Source organism: Hyperolius riggenbachi, chromosome 10, assembly GCF_040937935.1.
Source record: "Hyperolius riggenbachi isolate aHypRig1 chromosome 10, aHypRig1.pri, whole genome shotgun sequence".
Classification (NCBI taxonomy): Eukaryota; Metazoa; Chordata; class Amphibia; order Anura; family Hyperoliidae; genus Hyperolius; species Hyperolius riggenbachi.
The window spans coordinates 245092348-245104500 of record NC_090655.1 but is presented as its reverse complement, the minus strand read 5'-3'; the positions used below and the strand labels follow the sequence as shown (position 1 = coordinate 245104500).

The following is a 12153-nucleotide window of genomic DNA, read 5'->3' as shown; positions in this document are numbered from 1 at the left end:
ATAGACAGGGACATCCTGACACTTTATAAACCTGACACACATAATGATACAGTTACCTCTCAGCCTCATCCTTCACATGTTATACATATATGTACCCACACCAGGGGTGTAACTGCAAATCATAGACTCCCCCTAACATTCACACTGCCTCCCCCCATGGTTACAAAAGCTCTCAACCGTGCACTACTGCTACTGCAGGAACTTTTTGTTTATAAAACTCCTTTTGCTCCATGGATTGGGGTAATAATGAGGAACGGTACATGGGGCGCAGTGAAGGTGGAAAACACATGGGGGAAGTGTGGGGGGATAATGATAGAAGCCTCCATTGCAGATTGGCTCCTGAGAGGGAAATCCTATTACGGTTAGTATATAAGAAGATACAGGAGACATTCCCCTGGGTCAGGCAGTGATGATGGAGGACACATGGGGGGAGGGGGGTGGGTAATGATAGAAGCCCCCACTGCTGTGTGCAGATTGGCTCCTGGGAAGGAAATCACATTAGGGTGTGTACAGTGTATATAAGAACATACAGGAAACATTCAGGCTGTGATGATGGGAGACACATGGGGGGAGTGTAGGGAGAAATTGATAGAAGCTAAGAAGGAAATCACATTAGGGTGTGTATATAAGAAGATACAGAAGACATTTCCCTGGGTCAGGCAGTGATGATGGAGGACACATGGGGGGAGGGGTGGGGGGGGTAATGATAGAAGTCCCCATTGCTGTGTGCAGATTGGCTCCTGGGAAGGAAATCACATTAGGGTGTGTATATAAGAAGATACAGAAGACATTTCCCTGGGTCAGGCAGTGATGATGGAGGACACATGTGGGGGGGGGGGGGGATAATAATAGAATCCCCCATTGCTGTGTGCAGATTGGCTCCTGGGAGGGAAATCACATTAGGGTGTGTATATAAGATACAGGAGACATTCCCCTGGGTCAGGCAGTGATGATGGAGGACACATGGGGGGAGTATCTGGGGGATAGTGATAGAAGCCCCCATTGCTGTGTGCAGATTGGCTCCTGGGAAGGAAATCACATTAGGGTGTGTATATAAGAAAATACAGGAGACATTCCCCTGGGTCAGGCAGGGAGGTCACGTAGAAGGGGGCACAGGGCAATAACTGGCTGTAAATAGAAGTAAAAAAATATGTTGTTACCTCCTATCTCGACACTACTAGCCCCCAGTAATGTCTGCTACCTACTTCCGGTCCTGCCCTTACAGCTTCCGGTCTCTGCGATCCACCCAGGTATCGGTGCAGTGTTCGTGTTAAAAGTGAAATCAGGTTTCCATCTTGTGGACAATACGGGAACTGCAATCACCATTATGATTCCCGATCAGGTAGGTCCGTCTTGGTCAATATCTGAACTGCTGCCTAATTTCACTTTACTGTGTGGGTTATTGTCTCATCTCATGATGTACTAATATTATAAATGGGAAAGTTTGGATGTTTGTTACTCAATCACGCAACAATGGGTGAACGGATTTGAATGAAATTTTGCACACACAGTACATTACCTGGAATAACATATAGGATACGTTTTATCTCCATAACCAAAAAGTGGGCGGAGACAAATACAAATTTCACTGAGAAAATGTAAACTGCAGCCATTGCACGGTTAATGGCAGGGTTCTCAAACTTTGCACAGTTGGTCACTGGGTGACTGGGATTAATATTCAGGAAAAGTGGGTGGAGCCTACAAAAGCCAATCAAAAATCCCCTATTGATATTCAAGGGGAATAATTAATTGCTGCCATTCTTGCACTGTTAATATCACAAGCCTTAAAGGGGTTCTGTGGGGGTTGTGCAAGAGAAAACCGGACACTTACCTTGGGCTTCTATCAGCCCCGTGCAGCGGTAATGTCCCACGCCGTCCTCCTCCCATCTGCCGCTCTCCGCCGCCGGCCCCGGTCTAAGCGGCATGGAATCCAACTGCGGCTGCGCTAGAGTGGCCGCGCACCCGCTCGCTTCCGCCTGCATCATCGGAAGCTTACTGCGCAAGCGCAGTACAAGGCTCCGTTGTACTGCGCCTGCGCAGTAAGCCTCAGATGACGCGAGCGGAGGCACGGCAACGCGCATTATTCGTCTGTATGTCAGACGAATAATTGCCCGGTGCCGGCTGCGGGGAACGGCGGATGGGAGCAGGACGTCGTGGGACATTACCGCTGCACGGGGCTGATAGAAGCCCAAGGTAAGTGTCAGTTTCTCTCTTCCACAACCCCCACAGAACCCCTTTAAACCTGGTACAGTTGGTCATTGGGTGACTGGGGTTGAAATTCAGAAAAGGGGGTGGAGCCACAAACTGCCAATCAGATTTGTTTCATTTCAATGCAAATTATTGATGCCAAAGACAGCAAAGCTCACAAACTTGGTCATTGAGTAATTGAGTAAGTGTGTGTTAGGGTTAGAAAAAGTGGGCGTAGAAAAGGGGTGGAGCCACAGCCAATCAGATACCCGGGCAACGCTGGGTCATTAGCTAGTAGTAATAATAATAATTCCAGTATTTGTATGGTGATTTTCTCCTCTCAGACTCAAAGGGATTGCGAGGCAGCCACTAGATCGCACTCAGTGGACAGTAGCAGTGTTAGGGAGTTTCACCCAAGAACTCTTTACTGCTGGCTTACTGAAATAAGAAGTGCCAAAATTCAAACCCAGGACTCCTATATTAGAGGCAGAGTCCTTAACCATTACACTATCCAGCTAGAACCATTTGCAGTCGCACTGATTAATATTAGTATTTGTATCGCACCAACATCTTCCACAGCACCTTACAGAGTATTTAAAGTAATGTCACTAGCTGTTCCTCAGAGGAGCTCACAATCTATTCCCGATCATAGGGAAGGTCTATCGAAGTCTGGGGCCAATTTTAGGAGGAAAGCAATTGACTTATCTGTATATTTTTGGGATGAGAGAGGAAACCGGAGTGGTCAGAAGAAACCCATGCAGACACAGGGAGAACATACACACTCCTTGCAAATAATGCCCTGGCTGGGACTTGAACCAGGGGATCAGCGCTGCAAGGTGAGAGCACTAACCACTGCTACATTGTGCTGCCCATTGATGAGGACCGACCAGCACCAAACAAATGAATACATGTTGGGTTACTATGGCTATAGTTATGTAAAGCTATGTAAAGTTAATGAGCAGTTCTAATACACACACACACACACACACACACACACACACACACACAGAGTGAGCTGGGATGCCTGCCACTAAGGACCCCCATACTGCTCAAATAGCTGCTGGATAAGCTTCACCTCGAGAGGGGCTGGTACAGCACAGCAGCACCATTCCCCCAGCCATCCAGGGGCGTAGCAATAGAGGTTGCGACCGCATCGGGGCCCTTGGGCCTGAGGGGCCCCGAAGGGCCTTCCCTCAACTGCAGTATTAGCTCTCTATTGGTGCTGTACTCATAATAACTACTTCTATAGATACTTTGAATAGTGGTAATCATATACAAACTGCTCCCCATCCCCTTCTTGCACCTCTGACACTTAAGTTGCCATTGGCAGGTTTTGATGCACTGTATCAATTGTTATATATAGAGTGTTTGGGGGGCTCCATTGTAAAACTTGCATCGGGGCCCATAGCTATGCCACTGCAGCCATCATCTCATGTAATGTGACAGGTCCTCTGTAGCCCACTACTGGGGTGCTGCCAGTCACCCAGCATGCCTCATGTTTCTTTCCTCTCTCTCTCTCTCATCTCCTCCCAGCATGCCTAATTTTTCTTTCCTCTCTCTCTCTTATCCTCCCAGCATGCCTCATGTTTCTTTCCTCTCACTTATCTTCCCTAGCATGCCTCATTTTTCTCGAGCGCTGTAATAACAGTGCTGGAGATTTGGGCGCAGCCGGCGCCACCAAAGACTGTAATAGGAATTACGGCTATAGTGGCGCACACTGAGTAACTTCGGTGCAGTCAGAAGACGGAGCTGAAGTTACTTTTAAACACTGTAATTTGGCCTCCAGCAATAGCTGGAAGCCAAATTACATCATTCCCCACTATCCACATGGACCTGGAGTGGCAATGTAATTAACACTGCTGGGACTTGTGCAGCAGCAGGATAAGCCATACAGTATACGGCTGTATCCTGCGCCCAATTCTCCCAACGGCCAATTCATATGTATGCATGTTTCTTTCCTCTCTCATCTCCTCCCAGCATGCCTTATGTTTCTTCCCTCTCTTATCTCCCCCTAGCATGCCTCATGGTTCTTTCCTCTCTCTCATCTCTCCTAGCATGCCTCGTGTTTCTTTCCTCTCTCTCTTATCTCCTCCCAGCATGCCTCATGTTTCTTTCCTCTCTCTCTTATCTCCTCCCAGCATGCCTCATGTTACTTTCCTCTCTCCCATCTCCCCCAGCATGCCTTGTGTTCCTTTCCTCTCTTATCTCCCCCAGCATACATCATGTTTCTTCCCTCTCTCATCTTCCTCCCATCATGCCTCATCTTTCTTCCCTCACTCATCTCCTCCCAGCATGCCTTATGTTTCTCCCCTCTTTCATTTTCTCCTAGTATGCCTCATGTTTCTTTCCTTTCTTTCTTGCAGAATTTTTGACATCTTACCATTTACAAATTTGCTCATTGAATGAAGTTTTTTGTCCCTCTACAGAATTATTGGCAGCGAAACAAGGTGACCCTTTCCACACTGGACTGGACTTTGCTTAAAGGACTTACGAGGCCAGATTTGCAAAAAAAAAAAACATAAAAAAAGTTAGATACCTGTGCGTGTTTGCAAGGCACGGAGGACGCCGTCATCTCCTCCCAGCATGCCTCATGTTTCTTACCTCTCTCTCTTCTCTCCCAGCATGCCTCATGTTTCTTCCCTCTCTCTCTCATCTCCCCCCACCATGCCCTATGTTTCTTCCCTCTCTCATCTCCTCACAGCATGCCTCATGTTTCTTTCCTCTCTCTCTCATCTCCTCCCAACATGCCTCATGTTTCTTTCCTTTCTCTCTCATCTCTCCCAGCATGCCTCATGTTTCTTCCCTCTCTCTCTCATCTCCCCCAGCATGCCTCATGTTTCTTCCCTCTCTCTCTCATCTCCCCCTACATGCCTCATGTTTCTTTCCTCTCTCTCTCTCATCTCTCCCAGCATGCCTCATGTTTCTTTCCTCTCTCTCATCTCTCCCAGCATGCCTCATGTTTCTTCCCTCTCTCATCTCTCCCAGTATGCCTCATGTTTCTTCCCTCTCTCATCTCTCCCAGCATGCCTCATGTTTCTTCCCTCTCTCTCTCTCATCTCTCCCAGCATGCCTTAGGTTTCTTTCCTTTCTCTCTTGCAGAATTTTTGACATCTAACCATTTACAGATTTGATCACTGAATAAAGTTAATTTTGGACCACTACTGAATTATGCAATTTTTTTATTTTTCTAAGCTTTTTCCAACGGACCATCAGTGATTATTGGCAGCGACATACAATGACCCTTTCCACACTGAACTGGACTTTGTTTAAAGAACTGGATGTTTCTGGAGTATTTCTGTTGAGAAGTAAATTTACATTTTCAGCCTTAATTCTTTTATTTTGCATATTATGTGTTCTATAATAACCATTTTTCGGGTAATACATTGGCATCGTTTTTTTTAATACATAGAAAATCTTATCACTACTCCCTGCTCTAGCAAGAAAAGTAAGGAATTCTGCCTATATACATTCACCTAAAGGATTATTAGGAACACCTGTTCAATTTCTCATTAATGCAATTATCTAATCAACCAATCACATGGCAGTTGATTCAAAGCATTTAGGGGTGCAGTCCTGGTCAAGACAATCTCCTGAACTCCGAGCTGAATGTCAGAGTGGGAAAGAAAGGTGATTTAAGAAATTTTGAGCATGGCATGGTTGTTGGTGCCAGATGGGCCGGTCTGAGTATTTCACAATCTGCTTAGTTACTGGGATTTTCATGCACAACCATTTCTAGGGTTTACAAAGAATGGTGTGAAAAGGGAAAAACATCCAGTATGCGGCAGTCCTGTGGGCGAAAATGCCTTGTTGATGCTAGAGGTGAGAGGAGAATGGGCCGACTGATTCAAGCTGATAGAAGAGCAACGTTGACTAAATAACCACTCGTTACAACCAAGGTATGCAGCAAAGCATTTGTGAAGCCACAACACGCACAACCTTGAGGCAGATGGGCTACAACAGCAGAAGACCCCAATGGGTACGGTATGATGTGGGGGATGTTTTCTTGGCACATTTAGGCCCCTTAGTGCCAATTGGGCATCGTTTAACTTCCACGGGCTACCTGAGCATTGTTTCTGACCATGTCCATCCCTTCATGACCACCATGTACTCATCCTCTGATTGCTACTTCCAGCAGGATAATGCCCCATGTCACAAAGCTTAAATCATTTCAAATTGTTTTTTGAACATGACAATGAGTTCACCGTACTAAAATGGCCCCCAGTCACCAGATCTCAACCCAATAGAGCATCTTTGGGATGTGATGGAACGGGAGCTTGGTGCCCTGGATGTGCATCCCACAAATCTCCATCAACTGCAAGATACTATCCTATCAATATGGGCCAACATTTCTAAAGAATGCTTTCAGCACATTGTTTAATCATTGGCACGTAGAATTAAGGCAGTTCTGAAGGCAAAAGAGGGGGGGGGGGGTTCCTAATAATCGTTTAGGTGAGTGTAGAAGAAAGCTACCTTAGATAAATATTGTATTGTATTGTCTATCAGTAAGTATTGTAGTGTGAGGTGAATTGCTGTCAGCAGTCATTCATTGGCAAGTGTGTAAACCTGGTGCCTTCTTGTCCAAGTGGCAGTGACTGATACAAACACACCAGCCTGTCACATTCCTGGCCAGCTGTGTCTGTGTGCAGAAATTACCTGCTGAAGCCCCTCCTCCAATGGTTCTGCTCCGCCTCACTTGTGCTCTGCGTGTTGGAAATGTCTGTGCTGGGCGTGGCTGGGGGCGGATCCATCTCACAAATCAATGATAGCATTCAGAAACAAAAGTACAACACAGATCTGGTTTTGTGCCCTTTTTTTAATACATTTTCCTAATTGTCTTCATTTAGAAGCATAATAAAGTAAACTGATACAAATAATAACATAATAAAGATTACAGTAAGGAGAAGAGAGGACAACAATGAGGGGAAACACAACCTCTGCAGGAAATAACCTGCCCTGTACACTGAAGACATTAGATCTGATATAGCTCCTCACATACAAGATACAGCAAGACCCTCCTGCCTAAAGCACATCTTGCTAAATAAATATACTTCAATACTGACCCCAGCCCTGTGACAAGCTCCTAATTTCTGCTGCTGTAAGACCCCCACAGGGAGGAATGTAACAGCAAACTACTAAAACCTGCAATGCATTTCCTGCCTCATCTCTGCAGCTCTCTGGTCATCATCAGCCTTACAGAGTTACTGTACGAATACTGGACTGTGGTTAAAATGTCTAAAATGAAGATGAGCCTAATACTGCAATATGCAGGTACTTGAATACTGTCTTTTGCCCCTTTTAAGGCATCTGGAAGTCACTACTAATGTTCCTAGTACAGAATGACTTAAGGCCCCTTCGCACTAGAGCGGTTATCGGGTGATTCCCGCTAAGCACTGAAGCGATAGCGCAATATTAACTCTATAGCAGTGATCTCATTTCTGCTAATCGCGGGTGATTCGCGTTTAGCGGCAATTGCCAAACACGTTTGTGGAAGTCACTCACTTATCAATACACCAAGATTTCCAAAAATACGTCAGGAGATGAAAAGGAAAGCAATATGGCTTTTATTCAAAAGCTTCACATGTATACATGGAGAAACCAGGTAAGCCAAGTAAAATAAAAGATTCTGGCATTTAAGGTTTCTGAAGGCACTTCCGCTGTGTACTGATTTTTATACTACAAATTACGTAGTCATGATGAGCTTTACTAGTCCAATAATGAATGCATGACACCAAGAGTTTTTTCTTCATTGCACAGCAGGGTGGAGTTTTCTCATGGCTTAGCACCTGGTGTTGTTTTGTGCACGTAGTCCAAGTTCTTCAAGGATGTTTCTAAGATTTCAGCTCGTGAGACTGGAGACATCCTACGCAGTGCCAGGCACCGCACATCTATGGAATTTCCTGAAAAGATAAAGCCACACACAGTACTCGCTCTTGACTACTCATTTTCAGCAATAGAAGAATCTGAGGCCAATGTTAAAGGGTAACTCTGTTCATCTGTATCAACTGTGTTACATTGGCCTTATTAAATACTAGTATCACCTTATATCTATTAGGTGCAAATCTATAAAACTTGGATTAACATACAGTTATGACATTAACACGTTGCATGCAGCATATTGCTGCGATTGTGATGCAGTGCTTTAAAATAGCTCCGATTGCGATTGCTCAAATTGTGAGTGTGTTCAGTGATTTTACTGCGCTAAATGGGCCCTCAATGAGTGTAGTGAATACCGGATAAGTTCTGCAGAGGGAGTCTGGTGAGGATGAGATGCCACAACAGCTGGACCCCTTGTTATTATCTGTGTGAGGGCAGGGAAGCTGTTTATATGCTGGACGACCTGTTATTATCTGTGTGGGGGCTGGGAGGCTGTTTCTATGCTGGATCCAGTTATTTTGTGTGTGAGCGCTGGAAGGCTGTTTTTATGCTGGACCCGTTATCTCTGTGAAGGCTGGAAGGCTGTTTCTATGCTGGATCCCCCGGTTATTCTGTGTGTGGGGGGCTGGGAGGCTGTTTCTATACTGGACTCCCTGTTATCCTGTGTGTGGGGGCTGGGAGGCTGTTTCTATGCTGGACCCCCTGTTATTCTGTGTGTGGGGCTGGGAGGCTGTTTCTATGCTGGACCCCCTGTTATTCTGTGTGTGGGGGCTGGGAGGCTGTTTCTATGCTGGACCCCCTGTTATTCTGTGTGTGGGGGCTGGGAGGCTGTTTCTATGCTGGACCCCCTGTTATTCTGTGTGTGGGGGCTGGGAGGCTGTTTCTATGCTGGACCCCGTTATCTGTGTGAGGGCTGGGAGGCTGTTTCTATGCTGGATCCCCTGTGTGTGTGTGTGTGGGGGGGGGGGGGGGGGGTTGAGGCCGTTTCTCTGCTGGAGGATATTGGCCTCTCTGGTACAGGATATTGGCCACACTGATTACCAATGGAGGAAGGGGAGATAGTGGCCACATTAAAGGGATGGGATTAATGGCTGCAACTGGGTACCTGGAGGGTTTCATGGCTGCCATACTTTAAAGAGACACTGAAGCGAAAAAAAAATATGATATGATGATTTGTATGTGTAGTACAGCTAAGAAATATAACATTAGTAGCAGAGACAGACTGTAAGTCTAATATTGTTTCCAGTACAGGAAGTGTTAAGAAACTCCAGTTGTTATCTATGCAAAAAAGCCATTGAGCTACACGACTTTCAAAGTCGCAGAGAGCTCTGTCTTCTGAAGTTTGATATCTCAACTGTCAGTCATTGTAAATTCTTTTTCTCTCCAGAGGACAGGTCAATAGTTCACAAGACTGCTCTGTAAAAACATTTAGAATGCTGAGTAGTGTGTAAACTGCAAATATTACAGAATGATGCAATGTTATAAAAAAACACAATATAACTGAAAATAAAAATATGAGAATATTTTCTTTGCTACTAATCTTCTAGTAATTATCCGTACTACACAACCAATTCATTATATCATAATTTTTTTTGCTTCAGTGTCTCTTTAACCAGCTGCCGCCCGCGTCACGCCAGTAGGCGTGGCCGCGGCGGCAGCCCCAGGACCGCCTAACGCCGATTGGCGGAAGGTCCTGTCAAACAGAAATGCACGCATGCGCGCGCACATCGCCCGGCATGACTTGCGGCCCCCCTGTGTCATCAGCCCGCCGGCCAATTAGCAGCGCCGGCGGGCTGCAATATTTCAAATAGCCCTATCCCAAGTGTATAATACACGTTGTTATGTAAACAACGTGTATTATACTGGCTGCCTCCTCCTCTCATGGTCACAGCGCGCCCGGACCACCAGGAGAGAGGACGGCAGCCCTGCTCAGTAAGCCACACACGTTTCCCCGCTCGTTCCCCCACCCGATCGCCGCTGATCACCCCCACTACCCCCCTCACTGGCCCTGCCAAGGCGTCTGACTGAGGTCTGAGTGTCATCTGGTCGCCTGTCACAGCTCTGATCGAGGTCTGTGTGACATGTGAGTGGCATGTGAGTGACATCATTGCCTGTGCACAGTTTTTTGACTTCTGATTGATTGATTGCGTTGTGATTATTGATCATCTGTGATTGCCCTGTGTTTTCAATTGCTGTATACATTGGTTGGCATCTGACAGCGGCACTGTGATTGATATCTGGTCGCCTGTCACAGCTCTGATCGAGGTCTGAGTGAGATCTATTGTCTGTGCACTGATTTTTGACATCTGATTGATTGATTGATTAGTGATTGGTATTTGATCATCTGTGATTGCCTGAGATTTCAATTGTTGTTTACATTGGTTGGCATCTGACAGCGGCGCTGTGATTGATATCTGGTCGCCTGTCACAGCTCTGATCGAGGTCTGAGTGACATCTATTGTCTGTGCACTGATTTTTGACGATTGATTGATTGATTAGTGATTGGTATTTGATCATCTGATTGCCTGAGATTTCAATTGCCGTTTACATTGGTTGGCATCTGACAGTGGCACTGTGATTGATATCTGGTCGCCTGTCACAGCTCTGATCGAGGTCTGAGTGAGATCTGAGTGACATCTATTGTCTGTGTACTGATTTTTGACATCTGATTGATTGATTAGTGATTGGTTTTTGATCATCTGTGATTTCCCTGTGATTCCAATTGCTGTTTACATTTGTTGGAATCTGACAGCGGCACTGTGATTGATATCTGGTCGCCTGTCACAGCTCTGATCGAGGTCTGAGTGACATCTATTGCCTGTGCACTGTTTTTTTGGCCAGTGAGTTAGCTAGGCCCCTTTTGTTAGGTAGTTAGCGCCCAGCCCACTACACCGCAATCACTATAAGTCGCTGATTAGCGTCATCACTGTCGCTAATCTGCATTGGTACTATATAGTATCTGTAAGTGATAAGTACTGATCACAGTCAGATCTATATAAGTACGTTACGGTCACCTTAGAGTAGGCTCCACTAAAAACGCAGTGTTTGCCCGATCAGGCCTGATCGTTCTGCCGCACTTGCGTTCAGCCCTCCCCACCAAGTGAAAGAAATTTTTGTTTTCTGATCACTGCAAAAAAACACAATAGCTGCGACGCTATAAAGATCAGTTTTGATTTTTTTTTTTAAATCAAAACTGAGCGATCGCAGCTCTTTACTTAACAAATACTCCCATTTGCTAGACAGGTGCATTTTTTCCTGGGTGGTCTCAGAGGAATACCCCCTAAATTTAGCAGCCCAAAATGGCAAAAAAGATGTATTCCCTGCAAGAGGCCTACAGTATTATGGCCGAGTCGGGTGAGAGTGATTGGGACTTCTCATCCGATGAATCCGGCTCAGAATATGAACCTGTAGAGGACAGTGACTCTCTGACCGATAGTTCTGATGACGAGGTTGTGGTCCCTGCTAGCGCCAGGCGTTCCCGACCCCATGTCAGTGGACCACAGGTTGCGCAGGATCAACCTCAAGGCCAGCAGAGTGGTGCTAGCGCTGATCCAGATTTTGATGGTGAGGCATGCACCAACAGCGCAGCACATCCTGGACTTGAAACCAGTACTGCCGTAGACCCTGGTGAAGTGGCGAGCACCAGCATGGCAGTTGAAACTGGTTCGGTGGTACGTGCAGTAAGACCCCAGTCGCAGCAACCAGAAACACGGGCCCGTAGTACCCCTAGGCTCCCAGAGGTGCTGGCAAACCCTCATTGGAAGTTCCCTAATTCCGCCGCACCCGTAGTGCCCCCTTTCACCGCCCAGTCTGGAGTCCAGGTGGAGACAGATCATCTAGGATCGGCCCTAGACACTTTTCATCTGATCTTCACCGAGGATCTCTACGACTTAGTCGTGGCAGAGACCAACCGCAAGGCCACACAATTTATCACCGCCAATCCGTTTTCGAATTTAAAATCTTTTTGGGCCTTCTCCTTAACATGGGTCTAACTAAAAAAAATGTATTGCGGTCCTATTGGTCTACGCACCCAATACATCACATGCCCATGTACTCTGCTGCCATGTCCAGGTCACGTTTTGAGGACATCCT

At 46.2% G+C, this 12153-nt stretch overlaps 2 protein-coding genes across 7 annotated transcripts in view; both read right to left on the bottom strand.

Annotated features, from left to right (window-relative positions):
* The window catches only part of LOC137535147 (uncharacterized), a 42516-nt gene extending 41297 nt beyond the window's left edge, over nucleotides 1-1219 (bottom strand). For both annotated transcript variants that reach the window (XM_068256962.1, XM_068256963.1), the window contains exon 1: nucleotides 1161-1219. The gene's annotated coding sequence lies outside the window, so the exon portion shown is untranslated. The remainder of the gene's footprint in view (nucleotides 1-1160) is intronic.
* Nucleotides 1220-7052: 5833 nt separating this feature from the next.
* Nucleotides 7053-12153, bottom strand: part of LOC137535090 (oocyte zinc finger protein XlCOF6-like) — a 97947-nt gene continuing 92846 nt past the window's right edge. For all 5 annotated transcript variants that reach the window (XM_068256880.1, XM_068256882.1, XM_068256883.1 and 2 more), the window contains one exon: nucleotides 7053-8084. The gene's annotated coding sequence lies outside the window, so the exon portion shown is untranslated. The remainder of the gene's footprint in view (nucleotides 8085-12153) is intronic.